Raw genomic sequence first — 19,914 nt, 5'->3', positions numbered from 1 at the left:
GACTAATATTCCATTGCATGTACCTACCACATTTTGTTTATCCAGTCATCTGTTGGACACTTGGGTTGTCCCTCTCTTTTGATTAGTGTGAATAAATTCTGCTATGAATATTAGCATACATGTATATGAGTCCCTGCTTTCAAATATTTGGGCATATACTTAGAGTGGAATTTGTAGATCATGTGGTAATCCTATGTTTAATCTTTTGAGGAACCAGCCTCTTATTTTTAAACTCATAAGCAGAGAAGCTGGCTGTTGATGTTGAATGATGGCAGACAGGCAATGCCTTGACTCCAGCAAATGAATCTCTCTCTGTCTCTCTAATGCAGAGGATTTTAGAAGCCTGGGCAAGCTAGTGAGAATAAGGAAATACTCCATTTGTGAGCTGACTCAGGGAACACTTCCAAGACCTGTGGTCTCTATCTTTCCTACCTATAGTTAAGAGTGATCTGCAAGCTGAGTACAGCCAGAAGCAGTACATTCCAGTTATCCTTGGAATGCTAGATCCCTCGCTCTTACTTCAACTCAGTAAGTTTGGATAAGATCAAAATCATAGGACAGTGCTTGTCCACAGACTCACAGGTAGCAAAGGGCAGAGCTGGGATCCAATCACTCTATTTGGTAGTTCTATTTACTGCCCTGCCCAAGAGGGGCAAATGAAATACGGAAAGAATGAAGAAATAACATAGTGGTTCACAAACTTCTCAACGCCACAGGTCCCTTAGGAGGCCTCAGTAGAAAAATGCAAGGTGAAGCACTGGACAATGTGTGTCTTATGACTCTTGAGATTCTCCCTGATTTATTTTGTGGATGCCACGTAGAACTAATGAAACAGAGCTTCTGGATATTTCAAGGCAAATGGATCAGTTTCTACAAATACTTTAAGAGCACTGTTACATGACCAGCACAGTTTGACCCTTGCAGGGGCAGAGGGAGAAATAAAGATGAGTAAGACAGGTTCCTCGCCCACCAGAAGCTATATCATAGTCCCGTCAGGTTCTCTGTAATTGGCTTGGACAAATTGCTCACTGCATAATTACATACATTTGCCCCTAAGTAAAATACATATTGTCAATCTGAATCATAATTAGTGGAATAAACTACCACGATCTATGGCATAAACCTGAGATACCATGAGAAGAGGAATTCAAGAAAAAGAAAAAAAATATTTATGGGCTAGGGGCTTGATGGGCCTCACCTCACTTAATTGCAAGTACACATTAATGGCTCCATTTTACAGAGAAATCAAGACTTGGGGAAGTTAGGGGAACTTACCTACAGCTGTGCAACCAGTAAGAGCAGAGCTGCACTGGGAACCTCTCCAGCTCCCTAGCAAGTCCCTCTGTCCCTCCGTTTCCTGCTGCCTCCACACAGAAATTCTCCCCCGGTTTCCCCTGGTCCTTGCTGGGCTACTCTAGTGCTTCTGGACAGGTCGTCGTGATAATGTGGTTAAGTGATGAACGTGTAGATGAGAGAGCCTCTTTGCATATTCCTTTTCTTTGCCTATCCTTCATGAAACTGGTGAGATTTCGATCTGGATTATCACAGGGAAGATGGGGCTTTGTGTGCCCATGAGTCTTGTGCTCTGTTGAATCACCACTCTGACCTAAAAAAGTCATAGTTGACAATAACCATGTATTGTAATAGAGGAAGGGATGAAGCGAGTCCTTACTGGGTGATAACTCTGGTGCTGTTTGAGTGCGTAGATATGTGCTCACAGTAATGATCCCTATTTTTTTAACACTTCTGGGCCATCCATCTTCCCACTCATCCCAAGTGTGTTATGGAACCTGACAGCTGTCAGCCACACAGAAGTAGGAGGTTGCTAGAATATAGCACAGATCTAGTAGGTTGATTTTTTTTAAGCGAATGCCTGAGTGCCACAAATGATGAGAGTTAACTTCCTTAGACACTTAATCTTCACGAGGTAGTTATTACTATTCTGATTTTCTGTTGAGGAAACGAAATTTCAGGAAATGCTTTAGTTTAGCAAATGGCAGATCTGAGATTTCATGGCACCCTCTGGTGACCCCACTCGCTCTGCCAAAAAGGGGTTGAAAAAACACTCAACGTCCAGAAAGCTGAAGGGAATGGATTATTGATGGATAAGTTCCAGAAGGATGGTGGAGCACATGTTAGTTGAACATAAATCTATTTTTCTTTCATTTATTGCCCCTGCTTGTGTAGACCTCTGAGCTCCTTCTTCGAAGGAGAAGGAGCCCCTTCTTTGGGGCCCTCTCACAGTCATCTTCTCCCATGTGGGAAACAGCCCTTCATGTCAGAGAGATGCTCTTGTGGAGCTATCTGGGGCTTCCCTGTCAAGCCCCCTTGGAGTAGTTGCTTAAGTTTTCCTTTCCTCCCTTTCATTCTTCCAGCATCTACGGTATGCGATGCTCTCAAGGAGCTTATGGCCACGCAAGAAGGACAGGCATCTAGACAATTCCATGCAATGTGCCTTACAAAGGCACAACCAGCCATGGATTTCGTATACAGGTGACCCTCCATATCATCGAGGGATTGTTCTAGGACCCAAGGTGGTAGAATCTGTGGATGTTCAAGTCTCTTGTATATAATGGTGTGGTATTGGCATAAATACACACACATCCTCCTGTGTACTTTAAATCATCTGTAGGTTATGTCGAGAACCTAATAAGATGTAAATGCTCTGTAAATGGTTGTTACACTGTTCTGTGTAAAGAATAACCACAAGAAAGAAAAGCCTGTCCATGTTTAGCATGGACAAGACAATGTAGGCCGACTATACTTCCCATGCAGGTCGGTGGTGCTGCCATTCTGGTGCTTTAGTAAGGAGGTTCAGAAGGAATAATGCCACATATAAATAGGCCTGGGCTTTATTTGTAGCTTTGCCTAACATATAAGTGTGATGCCCAGGGCTTTAAGCAGCATAAAAGCATCTTTGTATTCAGGGAAGCAATAACATTTTCACTGATAGGGCCTGGAAAATTCATCTGGCTTGGAGTGGATTTGCGCATTGTAGGGAGACAGAGCTAGGGGGTAAAAGGGAGAATCAGCCACAAGTCCTTCTTTTCACAGTCCCCTGTAGGGTTCTGAGCTGCTGTGGAGTCTTGTTTTCATTAGAAGCCTGGAGCTGTGGTCATGGAATTTTTCTTTTCTTTCTTTTTTTTTTTTTTTTGTCTTTTCTTTTTTGGCTCTGGAGATGGAACCCAGGGTTTTGAGCATGGGAGGCAAATGCTTTCCCACTGAGCTACATCCCAGCTCACGGTGGAAGTTAATAAGAGGATCGAGTGGGTATTGGCCAAATGATCTCCATGCCCTGCTTTTGTCTAAATACTGAGGTTATTTTACAGAGAAGGCAGAACCTACGATGATATTTACTGAGCAAATGCTACCATCAGACTATTCCATGCCAAAAGGCCGTGGAGAGCATGCATTCCTTTCCTTCTGTCCAGAAGGAGGAAGAAGAAATAAAAATAGGGCCTGCCAGGAGGAATGCAGTGGGTTATTTACAGCCTGAAGTCAGGTTATTGCCATTCGTTATCCCTGATTTCCGGAAACAGCCAATCTTTATGAACTCCAAGGCTCACAGCCCAGGGTAGCTGATCAGGGTAGCAGACTATGTTTGGTTTCTTTAGCTGTCACACAACAGCTCTAGCAAGCATGCCTTTTTATTGCTTTCTTTCTTATCAGCAGAATTTGTGATTAATGATATAATTCCTGGAAAGATCTTGAAGCTCCTAGGAGAAGGATATTATTTAAATGAACTACTACACAAAGACTTAAAATGGTCCAAATCTTTCCAATGTCTGGGTCGCTCCTCCCTTGACATGTTTCCTTTGAGAACTATATAAACTTTTAAGAACATAACAACCATCAGAGCATTTCAATAAACAGTGCAATTCATTCATTCAGTCACTCAACAAATATTTATTGGACATCTGTTGTATGACAGACGCTGTTAGCCAGCGGGGTTATCAAGAGCTCTCAAGTGGTTCCTGGACACAGAAGTTCTCTAGTAGGATTTCAGTGTAGAATGTTGTATTTGTCCTCACAGTGACGTGGGGAAGTAGACTTTACTGGCTCTCTTTTCTTGATGAAGAGACTAAAGCTAGGGAAGGTCAAATGCTGTGTCCCAGGACTTGAATGTAAAGCTTACCTCCAAATCTCATTCTATTTCTAAGGCTTCGCGATCTCTTTATATGAACTTTAGTTACTAGATTTTAATCAAAATAGACCAACCAATGTAAATACACAAACTAGACCCTTGGCATTTGTAGACTTAACTTTTCTGGCTTTGACTATTTGCTAAGACTATTCTTGGGCACCAAAAGCAAATGAACTGGAAGAGCCAGGACTTAGGAATTTAATTTTCTAAGACACAATCGGAATCTCTTGTCCTAAGAGAGAGACAGCTAGCTGCTCCTTTTTTGGAGGGGCTTCCCTGGCATTTACATCTTTGTGTGGCTTTGTTTGGTCATGTTCTCCTTTATGCATTTTATAGGGAACACACTATAGTGGCCTGCCTGTTACCAACAGTGTTTATGAATGTTAGAACATCAACAGAAAGTCTCAGGTGTTGGCCACTGTGACAAGAAAATATTAAAAATCGCTACCGTGGAAATTATCAAGTTCAGTTTGGGGATATGGAGATGGCATTTGATGCTTCCAGGGGGCCCTGTCTTCTTGGGCATTTGGCTCACCAGAGTCTCCTGTAGTGTCCTCCCCTCTACGTAGGAAGCGGATGCAGGACTCTGGTTTGTGTCACTTTGGGTGGAATCTGGAGCAACTGTGTCCTGGTGCCTGGCCTTCAGACAGTCCTTAGGGCCCTGCAGACTCCACAGTTCCCAGTGATGCTTCTTCCTCATTTGTAATTTTTATCTGGAGTGGATATTGCAGGAAGAGACAGTTGTGGCTTTGGAGATTTTCAAGCTTTCCGTAATTATCTGTGTGTCCTGAGACTAATAGAATGAGCAGGTCTTTTTTCAGATAGAGCCGCATTCACATCTGCTTTGTGCTCCTTGTCCCTGCTAAGAGTCTAATCCAGAGGGCAGCTCCTGGTCCCAGAGGCTTCATCAAACATTCAATCTCCATAAAGTGCCCCACGTGGAAAATTTTTGATGGGAATGAAATACTCCCAATATTGAATTTAAAAAAATCTCTTTATTTGGAATGGGCATTAGTAAAGTCTATCAGTTATTTTAACAGTAGAAGAAAGGATAAATGAGGTTTTAGCAGGCCAGCTCCAGAATCCTAATTCGAAGCTTGGCATTGGGGGTGGAGCAGAGAGGCAAGAGCTCAATAGCCAGCGCAATCATTGTTTCCAAAATCCATTCCAATGACTGGAGCTCACAGCCTTCGTGATTCAGCAGTACCACGCACTCTGCCAAAAGAGTAGTTTGGAAAAAGAATCTGATTTTAAATATGAAGTCAAGATTCTGTGGAAATATTTTTACTTACTGTATGCTGATATCCTCATAGCTATGGAGTTTTGTGTAACCAAATGTGTAGATGTGACCCTTCTTGGTTGAAACTACACGTAGTGCTTTGATATATTTATCTTAAAATCATCTGCCATGAGTCATATTATACGTAAGAAGTTAGAAATGCTTTTCAGAGGTCAAGACCAAGTCTGTGTCATGGCCTGGCTTGAATCACAGGCCGAATAACTTCTGCTCACCTCCTTCTTTGCCCAAGAGAAGGGAAACCAGAGCTGAGCAAGAAACAACAAAATCCATCTTGGTTTTGTGTGGCAGTGGCCTCCTTCTCAGAGCATTACTTAGTTTCTGTGCTGGGTCTGAGCATTATCAAAAAATTCTTTAAGTGCAAATAAAAACGCTGCTTCTGCAAATGTGAACACCTAAATATTAATCAAAGCTTTGCTGCAATCCTGCAGACATGCATAATGAGATTTCTTAGCTGTCAATCATTTTAATTCTGACAGCTATAATGAGATTCTGGTTTAATGTGTACTTCTCAATGACTTGGGGCCTGGAGCAGGTGTTGTCCTCTTTAAAAGATGACTAGCATACTGTCAACCAATTTCTTCCCATCTGGAAGGGGGAAGTAGCCCAAAGGGGTCTAGCATGAGTGAGACCACACAAGAATTGGGGGTAGCTATGGTGCTAAATTCCTATTTTTTTCTACCTCCATCGCTGTTCAAAGGAATGATGAATTCCAACTGTGACTGGTTTTAAAGAGTGACCATTTAATACAGGATTGTCTAATAAGATCAGGCAAGGTGTTTGAACTTGGTAGCTTTATTCAAATTCCAAGGGAAAATTTTCTAGTAAGAGAAATTAGTTATGAGTGTGTTCTTGGTTACAGAACATACTTTCTATTGGGACCTTTTACCTCCCTTGGGACCGCAGCCATTATTGGGTATTAGCTGAGGTGGCCTTATGGGTTCTTCCAGAACATTTCCGTATACGTGACCTGGCTGGATTGGAGTTCGTGGGCTTTTAGCCCACGCGCGGGCTTTTGACCTTAGCCCCGCCTAATGGTTTAATCTGAAATCTGCCTAGGCCCCTTAGTGATAGTGATGTAACTGCCCCTTATTGGTTCTTGCTACTGTCTCTTCTTACTCCCTCCTTCTATCACTATATAACCTTGTCCCTGACACAATAAAGTTGAGATTACTGCACCTTCACAGTTGACTCATCTCCTGACTCAGTGTGGATTCTGGGCCAGGTTGGGTGGCGGGTCAGGTCGCAACACTTACCCTCTCACTCAGCCCCAGAGACACTAGCTGGTCTAGTGCGCTTCACTACCTCTGTCGGAGGCGGTTCCTACAGCTGGTGCCTCGGAGACGACAGGCTGATCCTGCCTGTCTCCCACGTACCCTTGTCGCAGGGAGCGACACTTTCTGCCGTCTCTTTGAGATAATAAAATGCCATTTAAATTGCCCTCTCTCCCTGGTAAATTTGAAGAGAAAGAAAACTCTCTAAGTTTCTGATTACTTTGCAGAGCCTGAGACCATACCGAGTTACCACTTCAAGTCCCATGAGAAAAGAACACTGGTAGGGAGCCGTTTGGGATTTATAGTGCCACTTATTTCTATAAGCAAAATCAGTCATGAAAAAGCAAAAAGAAAGAGTTCTGGAACCCTCCAGGGTAAGTTCAAGAGGATACTTTAAAATCTTGACTTTTATGGCTCTAGACCAAACGAGGTGCCTTAGCCCATTGCAGGAAAGCAGAACTTCTAGAACGGACGCTGCCACTCAGTGGAGTCTTTGACTTTGTGGAACTCAGATAGGATGGGTGCTCTCTGTCTCTGACTCAGTCACTTCACCTCTGAGGTGGAGCTAGCAGCATCCACCAGGTTCTAGCATTATAACAGGTATCACCTTGGGGCTCTAAAGTTCTGTCAACGATGACCAAGACTTCACTCTAATGCAGAGAAACTAAAAACAAAACTGTAATGTAATTTTCCACATTTTTCATACCCAAATTGCCCTAGGTTATCCTCCTTCTGTGTCTGTGTTGTTCTTCTTCATCCTTTCTTACTGAACACTTGAATTGGGATATCAAAGGCCGGTGGAAGGAGGAAGAAAGGAAGGAACACCAAGTCACTAATATTTGAGCCTTTCTAGGCAACCTTGACCGCGACTCAGCAAAGCAGCCATGGGAAACCTCATTGGCTTGCTCCTATTAGAGAAGAGGCTGTGGTAGTCAGCTTGTCATTGCTGTGACCAGAATACCCAACAAGAACAACTTAGACCAGGGGAAGTTTATTTAGGCTCACAGTGTCAGTCCCTAGATGGTTGATTCCATGGCTCTGGACCCAAGGGGAGACAGAATATCATGGCAGAAGGGTGTAACAGAGGAAGACATCTCAGCTCACTGGGGCCAGCAGAGAAAGGGGAAGGAGCCTTAGAGAAAATGAGCCCTTCCAAAGCACAGTTCCGGTGGGTCACCCCCTCCAGCCACGCCCTACCTGCCTACAGTTACCGTCCAGTCAGTCCATTCAAGCTAGGATGGACTGATGAGGTCACAGCTCTCACCATTCAGTCATCGTACCTCTGAACATTCCTGCATTAACAGGAGTTTCAGGGGACAACTCATGTCCAAACCATAACAGGATACTCCAAGGCACTGGGAAAGGCCAGGTGTGAGGCTGTCGCCAGCCATCGCAAGAGGAGAGATATCTCTGTCCTTTACCTCCCTTCCATCCTTCCCCCTTAGTTTTGAGAAATTGGAGCCTCCTTGTGATCTTGACCCTCCTCTGCACCTTGGAGTCCTGCTCCTATCCCCTGCGCTCCCTGACAGAACCGCACAGCTTCCCACCAACCAGACAACATCACTGGCTGGAACTTGTCAGACACCCACACTGCTGTGCTCCCCCTCCCACTGTGGGGAGCCAGAGGGGGGAAGCCCACAGACCACCCACTGAGGTGCCCAGCAAGGGTCTGGAATGCAGAGGGAACAAGGACTCCTCCTTCTGTGGCCACAATTGTTGGAAAGTGGTTGGGACCTGCTGCCCGCCTTCCTTGAAGGTCGTCTTGCTGTTCACACTCTTGAGGGGCTGCAGTCTCTGTTGACCTTCTGGTCCCTGTTACTAAGGTGAACACTGCTGCTCTCTAGACACCTTGCCCTCACCAGTGTCCATTGAGCACTGTCTCCATGCAGTGGACAAAGCATCTCATAGAATCACCCTTAAATTTTAGAGTCAAAATAGATGGCCAGCGCCCTGCTTTTAGTGCAAGAGCCTGTGCTTCCTGCAAGCTCCTGCAGCCTTGGGTGTTGATCCCTAGAACTCAGAAAAAAATGCATGTTGGAGGATGTCCTCAATAGCTGTTATTTCAATGTTGGAGGAATGTGCTCTACAAATCAGAAGCAGTTGGAAGAACCCTGTTGCCCCTGTTATCTTGGAGTTAAGAGCGGGAATGTGAGGGGTGTGTATGAGGTAGCTTGTCTATTCTTTTTATTCACTGGGAGCCTGTTGCCACCATGGAGTCCCACTGCTGCATTATCCACAGGGGAAACTGAGGCACAGGGGCAGGACGGTCAGGCCAGGGCAGTGAGCAGCAGCACGGTTGGTTAAAAACATGGGCTTCCTGTCTCAGCCCGGAGCAGGCTCCACAACACCTGCAGCCCACAGACAGTTTGTCTGTAGACAAGAAGCCAAATTCTGTGTGTTCCATATAAACAAAGGTGTTTGTGGATACAAAGGCAGAAAATAGTGCTCGGGCTGACTGGCAGCTGAACAATGCGCGGAAAGAGAGACTGGAAATCTGGTGGTGTAGGTAAGGGGTGAGAGAAAGGCAAGGAAAACAAATAAAAGGAGAATTCAGGCTGGGCAGTGGGGGGCTGCTGGAAAACCTCTGAAATCCCCTGTGATGGGCCAGTAATGAAGTGGCCACCAGGCCGGGAGGGAGACGAGGGGACTGTGTGCTACAGGGACTGCTTATTCTTGTTACAACCTGAAATTGAGTGTAGGATCTGGAATATTGGACAAAAACCTTGCAGCTTCCAGACCCATGAGCAGAACTGAGAGGGCGGGAGGGCAGGGAGTGGGTTTCCAATCTGAGGAGGAAACAGAGGAAACATTGGACGAGAAAACAGATTCAAAGACCACCAAGCCTGGAAGAGCTGTCTGTTGACACCTGTCTTTCCAAACGAGGAAGCTGTAGCCCTGGGAGGTTAAATAACACTTTAGAAGGTTGCTGAGAGTTTGCAGAAATCACACTGGATCCTTCCTATTGTTATCCAAGTGAAGTGGGAGAGATAGTATCCCCCCAAAAGATATGTTCAAGTTCTAACCCCCTGGGACCTGTGAATGTGACGTTAGGAAAAGGGCCTCTGTAGATTCAATCCAATTCAGATGTCATACTGCTATGGTTGGGCCCTCAATCCAATATGACTGGTGTCCTTATAAGAAGAGGGCAAGCAACTCAGCATGCTGGGAGGAGAGTCATGTGAAGACAGAGAAATGATTGGAATGCTGTGTTTATAAGCCAAGGAATGCTGAGGATGGTTGGCAACCACCAGAAGCTAGGGGATTGGTGGGGAACAGATCCTTCCCCCTGAACCTCCTAAAGGAACCAACCCTGCAGACACCTGGATTCTGCACTTCTAATCTCCAGAACTGTGAGGATAAGTTTCTGTTGTTTTAAGTCCCCCAGTCACAATACTTTGTTATAGCAGCTCTAGCAGACTAATACATCAGGCTGAGGAAAGCAAGTCCGTGTGAGGCACAGAGCCTCCTTAGAAGGACAGCAGAACCATGGACACATTTGCTGGCTTCCTTCAGAATCTGGATCCACCGATGGATTCACCTCCTACAAGTTCTAGAAAATGTGGAGAGCAACTGAGCAAATGTGGAGAGTGACAGACAACTTGGGGAACAGGACAGAGAGAGCCAGGACCGGGTGAGGGGCCGTGGCTGCTTCCCATTATGGGGTCTGTCTCTGAGTGACTGGCTCCTTGCCCAGGGCTGCTTCTGACCAGGGTCACAGTTCTGCAGGAGAGACTACAGGGCATGATGCCAGTCAGTGCCCACGGCTCTCCTTTCCCTGGGCTCCCCCCCTCTGAGGCAGCTCTGGGCACTTCTTGGATCACGCCTACCTCTGCAGGTTCTTTACCACCACCTCTGCCTGCCCCTCAGTCTAGCCCCATCTGGCCTGTCTGAAAGGAGTTCAGTCACAAGTCTGTCTGAAAAACTAAACGACCAGTAAGCAGAAGAGGGACTCTTAGGAAATAGGAAGGAACTGGGAGAGAGGGAAGAAGGGGAGGGCAAGAGAGGGTGAAGGGGGTGTAGAGATGATCCAGGCACCATACATGCGGGTATAGATATGTCACAGTGAAGCCCATTCCCTTGTACAATTAATATGTGTTAATAATTTTTTTAAAAGTCCTCTCTGGAATGTACGATCCTGGCCCTCCTCCACCTGGGGCACCCAGACTGCCCTACCTCGAGGCCTCCAGTCTGTCCTTGGCACCCGAGTCCCCTCCGTGGAGGAGGTTAGAACAGAAGGGCAAGGCGCTGACACTTCCTGATGCACCAGTAAGAAAACACAGACTCAAGGGCTGATGCAAGGAGGAACAGGCCCTTAGGGCTCCAGGAAATAGCTGCTCCCTCTGGCAAGGGAGCCCCAGGAGCCCCACGACAAGGTGCTTTCCTTCCATCAGGCCTTAGGTGGGGGGCCCAGCCCCTCTGTTACTGCGTGTCTGACCAGGGATGACGTTCCCTTTAGAACTGAGGCTGTTTAGAGTGGTTCTGCAGTCTGATGGGTCCTTTTGGCTAAAATTGCTGATTCCTGAGACCCATACCCAGGGATTCAGCTTTAGGAGGTCTGGAGCAAGTCTGGGAATTTGCATTTGTTAACGGGCATGAGGATGCTGTTGTGGTGGATGATGGATAGACCTCAGATGACCTTGTCCTATCGACCAGCTCAAGCCTTCCAGTGTGCAGGATACTAGGGCAGTGGCAGGCAGTGGCAGCTCAGTCGTTTGTTCTTTCTTTCTTTGGGGACCTCATGCAATGACAATGGGCATTAGCTCAGAGCCAGGAACCTAAGAAGCCCTCCTGGTGGTATCTGAGTAGGGATGCTCAGATGCTGACCACAGTGGTGAGTTATGACGGAGGCAGAGGCACTGAAGGCAGCCGGGCGTGGCCTGGCAGGACGTCCTCTGCTGTTCTGGGCACACTTGCCAGTTCTCTTCTGAGAGCAGGGGAGAAAGAGAGGAAGCAGGAACTGTCAGAGAGAAGGGCAGAGGGGTCTGCACTCTGTGGAGCTGCAGCCCCTCCTTGCTGCCTGTGGGTCCACGATGCTGTCGACAGCTCACTGGCTGCTGTTCTGCTCAGCTGCCTTCAGTTTGGTGGCACCCATCTATGTGACTGTGTTTTCTGTGGAAAGGAATCATCTTTTTTTCTCCCCCTCCCTTTCTTTTTTTTGGTAGTGATGATTTAACCCAGGGACACGTTAACACTGAGACATATCCCAAACCCTTTTTATTTTTATTTTGAGTCAGGGTCTCACCAAGCTGACCTCCAACTTGGGATCCTCCTGCCTCAGCCTCCCAAGTCTCAAGCATGCACCACCATGCCCAGCAAGGAGGCATCACTTTCTATGTCAGAAGCTTGTGTCTACCTCAGAAAGAGACAACAGAGATAAAGAAGGAATGACAAAACCCCCCTCACCTTCTGACTACATCTCACTAAAGCATCTGTCACTGCTCACTCAGACCCACTTCCCTGCTCCAGAAGGGAAGACAGGGAGAGGCTTCCATATTTTGAGAGTGGTAGAGCAGGGGTGCATTAGGTTTGCTCCCTTGCCAGTCCCCCGTTGTGGGTGACAGCCTCTCAGCTCTGAACATGCAGGTCCAGACTCTGGGGGCCACTGTGTCTGGGCACCAAGACTTATCTCTGGATCAAGTCTTGAGGAGGCACCATGGGGTGCTGCTGGATGCGTGGTGTCCTGCTAAGGATGCCCCAAGATCCACATGGGCATCCTCTCCTTAAAACAGGAGGACGAGCAAACACCATCAATATTTGTTCAACTCTTTGACTTCAGGAGTGTTTTCTGTATTCCTTAAAAAAGGGGAATCCAACTGAAATGTAAAGCAGGATACTCACTCGCCAGATTCAACTTCTCTTAACAGTTGCTTCACTTCTGGTCATTTGCAAGGGAAATCTGAACCCTTGCCTGGCTATATTTAGAACTCTGCAAGGAGCATGGTTTGTTGGGTTTAAAAGATACAATTTGTTTCAATTAGACATATGTCTCACAAGTCACCTGGTGCTGACAGCAGTCTCTCTAGGTTTTCTTAGCTCCAGAATGAGAAAGTGAATAAGTAGAAGTTGTCTTTTCTCCTTCCATTTGGCCGGTTGAGTGGGCTTTGTGTTTTGTATGATGTCATTGCTCAGTCAGTTATTTAGACTGGGAAAGCAGTGCAGTTGTTAAGGGTATGGACCCAGAGCCAGACTGGATTTGAATCCTAGCTGTGCTCCTCCCTAGCCTCATGATGAAATTTGCAGCCAGCTAACCTTTAACATACCTCAGTTTTCTCATCTAAAATTTGGGACTATCATAGGACTTTATTCCAAAGGGTTGCTGTGAAGGATAAGTGGGTCAACGATGTCAAGTGCTTGGAGTTCTGCAGAGAGCATCATAAGCATTTAAGATGTATTAGCTTTATTTCAGCTCATGCCATCTTTTTCTGCTTTTAAAGTCACTATCGGCAAGTAGCAGGAGAAGTCACCATCGTCAGAGTTATAAACCATGGTTTGATCCACAGCCCCTGCCTCCCATACCCACAAAGCACTGCTTGAGGAATTCTTTTTGTGAATGTCTGCAAAATTTTTGTTCTTCCTCATAAATACTTCCTGCTCCATTGTAGACTTTCTAAGACCTCAAGGACTGGTAATAGCTTTTATAGGAGGTTTGGCAAAAGTGCATCTTTTTTATCTGTTCCAAAGGGGGCTGCAATTCCGTGTCCTCAGTCCTCATTCCTGGTGTCCTTGAACTTGTGTCTGGTTTTGGATTCAATGGCATCTTGCTCATGAAGTACTAGCTCGGCCCATTTGGACACTCCATGGAGATAGGTTCCCATTCTTTGCTCTTCTGACCTGTTGACCAGCCTTGGCCAGGAACACAGCTGTGGCGAGCCTTCCTCGCTCTGCTCCACGATGATGATGATGACACCAAGACTGTTGTTTTACAAACTTGGTGCCAATGAGCAAGGGGGAAAGAGGTGTGTATGATAAGATTCACAAATAAAATTAGACCACTAAGGCGAAGAAGTACTTGATTTGTGGTCCATGCTCCAGGACTGTGTCCACAGACAGGGAATTTTTTTTTTGCCAATTTGTCAATTTGAGAAGTTACCACAGGAGATGGCAGGTGACACCTCATAATGGTACCTGTTAGCCTGGCTGGTGTTTGAATGGGGAGAGTCCTTTTGATTGGTGGGGTCATAGCAAACGAGATCTGCTCATTGTTCCTTTTACTTGTAGCCGCTGGGTCCCCACCAGAACCAACTCTGGCTGGGTCTGGAGAGCACACAGGGGAAACTCATCAAAGGAAATGGAAATCCAAGTCCTCGCTAGTTTCTGACAACTCTAGGGACTACAGGAAGGAGATGCCACATCCATACTGCTTGGGACTCTGGCTATCAAGCAAGATGGTGGGTGTGCAGGGTTCATGGAAAATGGAACTGTCATTTGAAAACTGTACTGACCAGCTATGCCAAGGAAAGTCATCCTTTATAGCAGTTTCTTCTGTCTTGGCTAATTACTGATGCACTAAGCTAATGATTTGTGGACACCCAGGCCAAGAGGACCTCGCTTCTACAAAGCATTTATTCCAAAGTTGTCCTTTCTGCCTCCTGACTTCCCTTGCTGGCAAAACACTTGCCCCTTTAGATACAGCTGGGGAACTTCTGCACGGGCGGTCTATTAAGAGTGCATGCAATCAGAGAACTCTATCTAAACACTGCAGTTCCCCAACTGCAAGACAATGGGCAGATTTCCTATGCCCTGACCTCCCGCATGCCCTGGCGTGTCATTCAAAGGGAGGGTTGTGAATGTCCACGTGTTTCCCCTTGTCACAAGCTCCAGCAGATTCCCTGCCTCCTATTGTTCCTCCTGGGGAATGCCTTTGCACCAGGCCTCCCAAACCAGTGACAATGGCCCTGGGAAATCAAGCCAAGGAGCCCAAGAGGAGCCAGATGGCTCTTCCTTTCTCTGGTGGCAAAACTGTGGCGTATCTCGGAATGTAAGACTTTCACACAGATGCTAGAAAATTATTACTCAGGCAAAGAAATTGGCCTTCTATGCAGAAAGAATGATGGTTATGGTTAGGTTTTTGCAGTCTATGCCTTTGTGCTAGTTAAGTGGCCCTAGATAAGAACTATGTGGTTATCTACCCAGAAGGGCAAAGAAGCATTGTGACTTCAAAATAGACTCCAGTATATTCTTGGGTAAAGAAACATATTGCTGGATGTATTAGTCCATTTCTGTTACTATAATAAAATATCCAAGACTGAATACTTTATAAAGAAAAGAGATGTGTTTAACCCAATGGTTTTGGAGATAGAATGTCCAGAGTATGGTGCTATCTCTGGTGATGCTTCCTCTGGCTGTATCACATCATGGCAGATGGCATCACAATGGGAGTGCATGTGTGAGAGAGAGAAGTCACATGGTGGGACAAGAAGTCAGAGTGGGGGAGCGAACAGTCTTGCTCTTTCTTTTTCTTTCTTCTTTGGTACTGGGAATTGAACCCAAGCCCAGGGGCGTTTAATTGCTGAACCACATCCACAGCTCATTTTATTTTTTATTTCAAGACAGATTCTCACTAAGTTTCCTAGGGCCTCAATAAGTTGTTGAGACTGGCTTTGAACTTGTGAGCCTCCTGCCTCTGCCTTACAATTTTTTTTTTTTTTTAAATAATAGTTCACTCTGATGAGAACAAACTGGGATCCCATGAGAGGTACCTAATCCCATCCAAGGCCAGTGCCCCCAGTGACCACCCACTAGTCTCTACCTCTGGAAGCTCACTCCACCTTGGTACTGCCACACTGAGGACCAAGGCTCCAACACATGAGCTTTTGGGGGACAAAACGCATGTAAACCGCAGCAGGTGAGTGTGTTTCCTTGAGTCCTGATGAGAACATGAACTCTGAACCCAAACTGTTTATCTCAGCCAGAGACAAAGAGGAGTGACCTATCTGAAAAGCTCTTTAAATGTCTGATAAGAGTCGTGAATCATCTTTGTATATGTGTTTACACTGAAAAACACAAACTGTTTTTACTCACAAAGTGATAACAGGTGCTCTGAGGAAGTTGTGCCCAGTAAGAGCTGGAAATTTCCCGGTTTCAGGCTTTGTATTGAGGTTTCTGGTGCAAAAGGAATGACTTATTCAATTTCAGTTTATACTAAGATTTTCTCAGAAAACTGAAAGGTTTGTTTCCCCAACTTGTATGCAGTCAGGGTGATTTTTGACTGAGGGAAAGGTAAAGCCCCGTAAGAAACATTCCAGAATCAATAACCATCTCCCAGAAGACAATCGGGTAGGGCTGGGGGTGGTGTAGCTGGGGATGGAGCACTTGCTCAGCAGGCTTAAGGCCCTGGGTTCAACCCCCAGTACGGCAAAAAAATAAAATAAGAAAGAAGATGATCAAGTAACTGCTCTAACGAGTAGAAATGAAGCAGAAAAATGCAGAGTGTATTGAATATAAGAAAACGTGGAGAATTAGGGTTATCTTATCAGAGAAATCCTAGCCTAGAAACAAGAAGAGTATAGACCATAAGTCAGCAACTTTTCTGTAAGAGACCAAGAGAGGGTACTAAATGCTTTAGACTTCTTGGGTCCCAGAGGCTCTGTGAAAACTGCTTAACTGTAAATTGTGGCAGAAATGCAACCGTAAATGATGGGTCAAAGAGCAGACATGACTGGTTTCCAGTAAGATTTTATTTGTGGACACTGAAATGTGAATTTCATCTAATTTTCATGTATCACTAAATATTATTCCTTTCTTAACTTTTCAGCAATTTAAAAATAAATAAGCCATCCTTACAATGTAGTCTATACAAAAAATAGGCAGTGGTCTGAGGTGGTGGTTTGTCTACCCTCAGTGTGACCATAAACTAGTGTACAGCAACATCAGCTACCAGATCCAAAGACCTTAAGGTGGGAATTCTTCTTTAGATAGGGTGTTATTATCCAGACTACACATAAAGCTTACATTATATGCAACCATGGAAGTAGCATTTAAACATTCACATTCCAACTCCCATCACACACACAAACACCTGGCTTAAGACCATGAGTGCTTTTTTGTAGTGGTTCTCAAAGTGTAGTCCCTGGACCAGCAGATACTGGGAATTCTTTAGAAATTCATCTTCTCAGGCTCCAGCCTAACCCATTGCATCAGAAACTCTGTGGGATGGGGCACAGCAACCTCTACTTTAATAAATCATCTGAATGATTCTCATATTTCTCAAGTTTGAGTACCATTGAAGTAGGAATGAATGGAGTGACTCAGGCTAGGGTGTTCACTATACCTCTGCCTGATGATGCTGAGCATCAGCCTCAGCTTCTCATAATGGAATCAAGGGAAAAGGTATAGTTATGATTTGCCTATGGCCACTTCTGCTTTATAAAGGAGATTTAACCTTCAAATAAAAGAGAAAAATAATCTTTAGGTCTCTTTCTTCCATTGACCTTGGCTAGAGAAAAAGGAGAGGGGAAAGACTGAAATTTCAAAGTCATGCACCTACAATGCCGTCTACAATGCAGGCAGCTGCAGGAAGCAGAGTGGAAAACACGCGTGAATCTATGAACCGTGGCACCTGGAATCTGGCTCTTAGAAGATCTTCAACAACTGGTGATCATGATTGGCGAAGTGGTTGTTATTGAATCTGCTATGTTTTGAATTACCAAGCTTGTCAATTTTGAGAAGTAATTCCATTTTTTAGACTGAAGATTTTGATGGAAAATCCTGATCCCTCTAGGCTAAGTGTCTCTCTTAGTTAATTATGATCGTAGAGGGCTCCTTGGATCAGGATATGATCATAACCCAAGGGGACCACTTGCCTGGGGGCAGCTAGATTGAAACCCTCTGAGGAGATCATCCTCCTACTTGCACTGAGGTTGAAAAAGGCCAATGTAATGTCACAAAAGTGTCCACAAACTATGGGCCAAATCTGGCCCATGGCACTGCTAAGAATGATTTATATATTTTTAAAGCTTGTGAAAGAAAAAAAAAGGTCACCAAAACCCCAAATCAAGGCATATTTGACAAAGATTATATATAGCCAACATAGCCCCAAATATTTACTATCTGGTTCTTTATGGAAACTTTGCAGTCCTGACTCAGGCCATGGTGGCTCTCAGACCCCATAGTTAGGGAGAGGGAGAAGAACTCAGGGGTTTGTGTGTGTGACAAACACCTGGAGAAGCCCCACATTCAGGGATGTACCTGGTATTTAAACCTGGTATTGTGTTTAGTCCCAGGAAAGGGCTGGGAAGCACGTTATTCTGTTCCTTTCTCATGACCCCACAGCGCCAGGCCCAGGGAGGAGAAAGGAGCTCAGATCTCAGGGTTGAAGTTGGTCCTGCAGATATACCGCTCCGCAGCCCCAGAAGCCCCAGGAGGGAGCCTCTGGCAGGGACAGTTGGCTTAGCCTGAGGGGGAGCAGAAGTGAGGTAACCTAGGAACAAGGTCACTGTCTGTAAGCCAGAGGCGGGCTGTGATCTGAGAGTAGGAGAGGACTCCCAAGAGAGTCTAGTGCCCAAGGCTGAGGTCTCCTCCAGCTCAGGAAGCTGGTCACTTCCTAAGGAAGCCTGAGCTTGGGGTGGGTATTATCCTACAGTGTCCCATTCAGGGCGCCACATAGGTGATCTCTCTGCCCTACCTTCTGCCCGAGCACTTGGTTCACTGCCTTGCTAAGCTGTTGGGGAAAAGGGCAGCACCTTCCCGGGCCCTTCCTTCCTCACCTTCTTCCTGCACATACAACCAGGGGACCTTTCCAATTGCCACATCAGCATGTTTGGGTTCAGGGTAAGACAGATTGTGAGGTGGGAATCTAGACTCCACATCTGATGCTTTGTTTTGAATCCTATGTCTCCCTCACTCCTGTTGGCACAGGGGGAACACCTGCAGAGTGGAATTTGAATAGAGGCGCATTCCTCTTAGGGGAAAAATCCCTCTGCCTGCCTGGCAGAGGCTAAGCCCTTAGGCCAAAGCACCCAGGGTCCCTGGTGGCCCTGCTGATTCAGCAGTCCTACCTGCCCTGGCCCACTTAGGAAAGTCACTTGATGGCCCCCAACATGCTCTAGGTAGCCAGGTAAGTGACTACCCCGGCCCCCTTGAGGGTGCAGATCTAGCATGGGTGATGGGGAGTGCAGGACTGGGTAGTTAGGTAGGACTGAGCAGGGTGGAAAGACCCTAGGACTGCACAAGGGTGGGGCTACCTCAAGATGCCACCTGCTGCCAGGGTCCAAGAGCTGTTGTCTCCTGGCATTTTGCAGAATAGGAGAGGTCAAGTCAGGGGAAGGTTGTTTGGAGCTCTCTAACAAGAGGGACCTTGTCTCTTTGGTTCCCTGCTGAATTCCCACTCCCCCTCACAGTGTGTGCCTCCTGGAAGATGCCCAGGTGCCTGTTGATGTTGGCCATGTTGGAAACCCTATTTTAAAAGGGAAACCAGCTTGTTTTACAAAGAAGGGCCAAATCACTCCCTAGGCAGTGGCTAGTTCAACAATCTATTCTAGAAATTCTTTCTAGACTCAGTCATTAGATGATATTGAGCCCCTGTTGTGGTTTCACCCTGTGCTAGAGACAGAGGAATGGAGTAGACTCAGGCAGCTGTGCTCCAGGTTGGGGTGGTTCATGGACCGTGGTTCAGTCAAGCTCTCAGCTCCAACATGCGTCACCAGGCCTGAGTTCTTCATCTCAGGATCCTGAGATCAAGAGGGGCAGCAGAATTGACCAGAGTCTGAAGTCTTGAAGTCAGAGTGACCTGCGTTCAAATCCTAGCTCTGCCCCTTCCTAGGGCTGGGACCTTAAGCATGTTATTTTAAAACTCTTGGCCTTAGGTTTTGAGCTGTAGAATGGAGGTAATAATGGCATCTGTCTCAGTGTGTGGTTATGAGGAAGAAATGAAATGATGGCCATGATTGCAGATTCCATTTATCATGTACATTGTCTCCCTGGAGGAGGCCTGGGACAGAATAGGAGTTAAGAGATTTTAACTGCTGCTGTTGTTATTATTATTATTATTATTATTATTAATTTTGCAGTACTAGGGATTGAACCCAGGGCCTCACTCATGCTAGGCAAGCACTGTACCACTCCCAGTTCAATTTTTAGTGATTGTTATGGAATTTTTTCTTCTGTACCAGGAATGCTGCCCAACTCCCCAGTGATATCTAAGGCTCGGCCCAGCCATGGATACTCCTTCAGAATGCAGCACTGTGGGGCGCTTCCCCTCT

General features: G+C 45.9%; 1 long non-coding RNA gene across 1 annotated transcript; it reads left to right on the top strand.

Moving 5' to 3' along the window:
• The first annotated feature begins 9,969 nt into the window (after positions 1-9,969).
• Positions 9,970-19,032, top strand: LOC131423566 (uncharacterized). Its single transcript, XR_009225291.1, has 3 exons — positions 9,970-10,346; positions 13,934-14,103; positions 15,374-19,032. It is a non-coding gene; the product is annotated as an uncharacterized LOC131423566 (long non-coding RNA).
• Positions 19,033-19,914: the final 882 nt, after the last annotated feature.

The sequence above is a fragment of the Marmota monax genome, unplaced genomic scaffold (genome assembly GCF_021218885.2).
Source record: "Marmota monax isolate L192 unplaced genomic scaffold, Marmota_monax_Labrador192_F-V1.1 WCK01_AAM20220418_F8-fsc00201, whole genome shotgun sequence".
Taxonomy (NCBI): domain Eukaryota; kingdom Metazoa; phylum Chordata; class Mammalia; order Rodentia; family Sciuridae; genus Marmota; species Marmota monax.
This window is presented reverse-complemented; position numbering and strand designations above follow the sequence as displayed.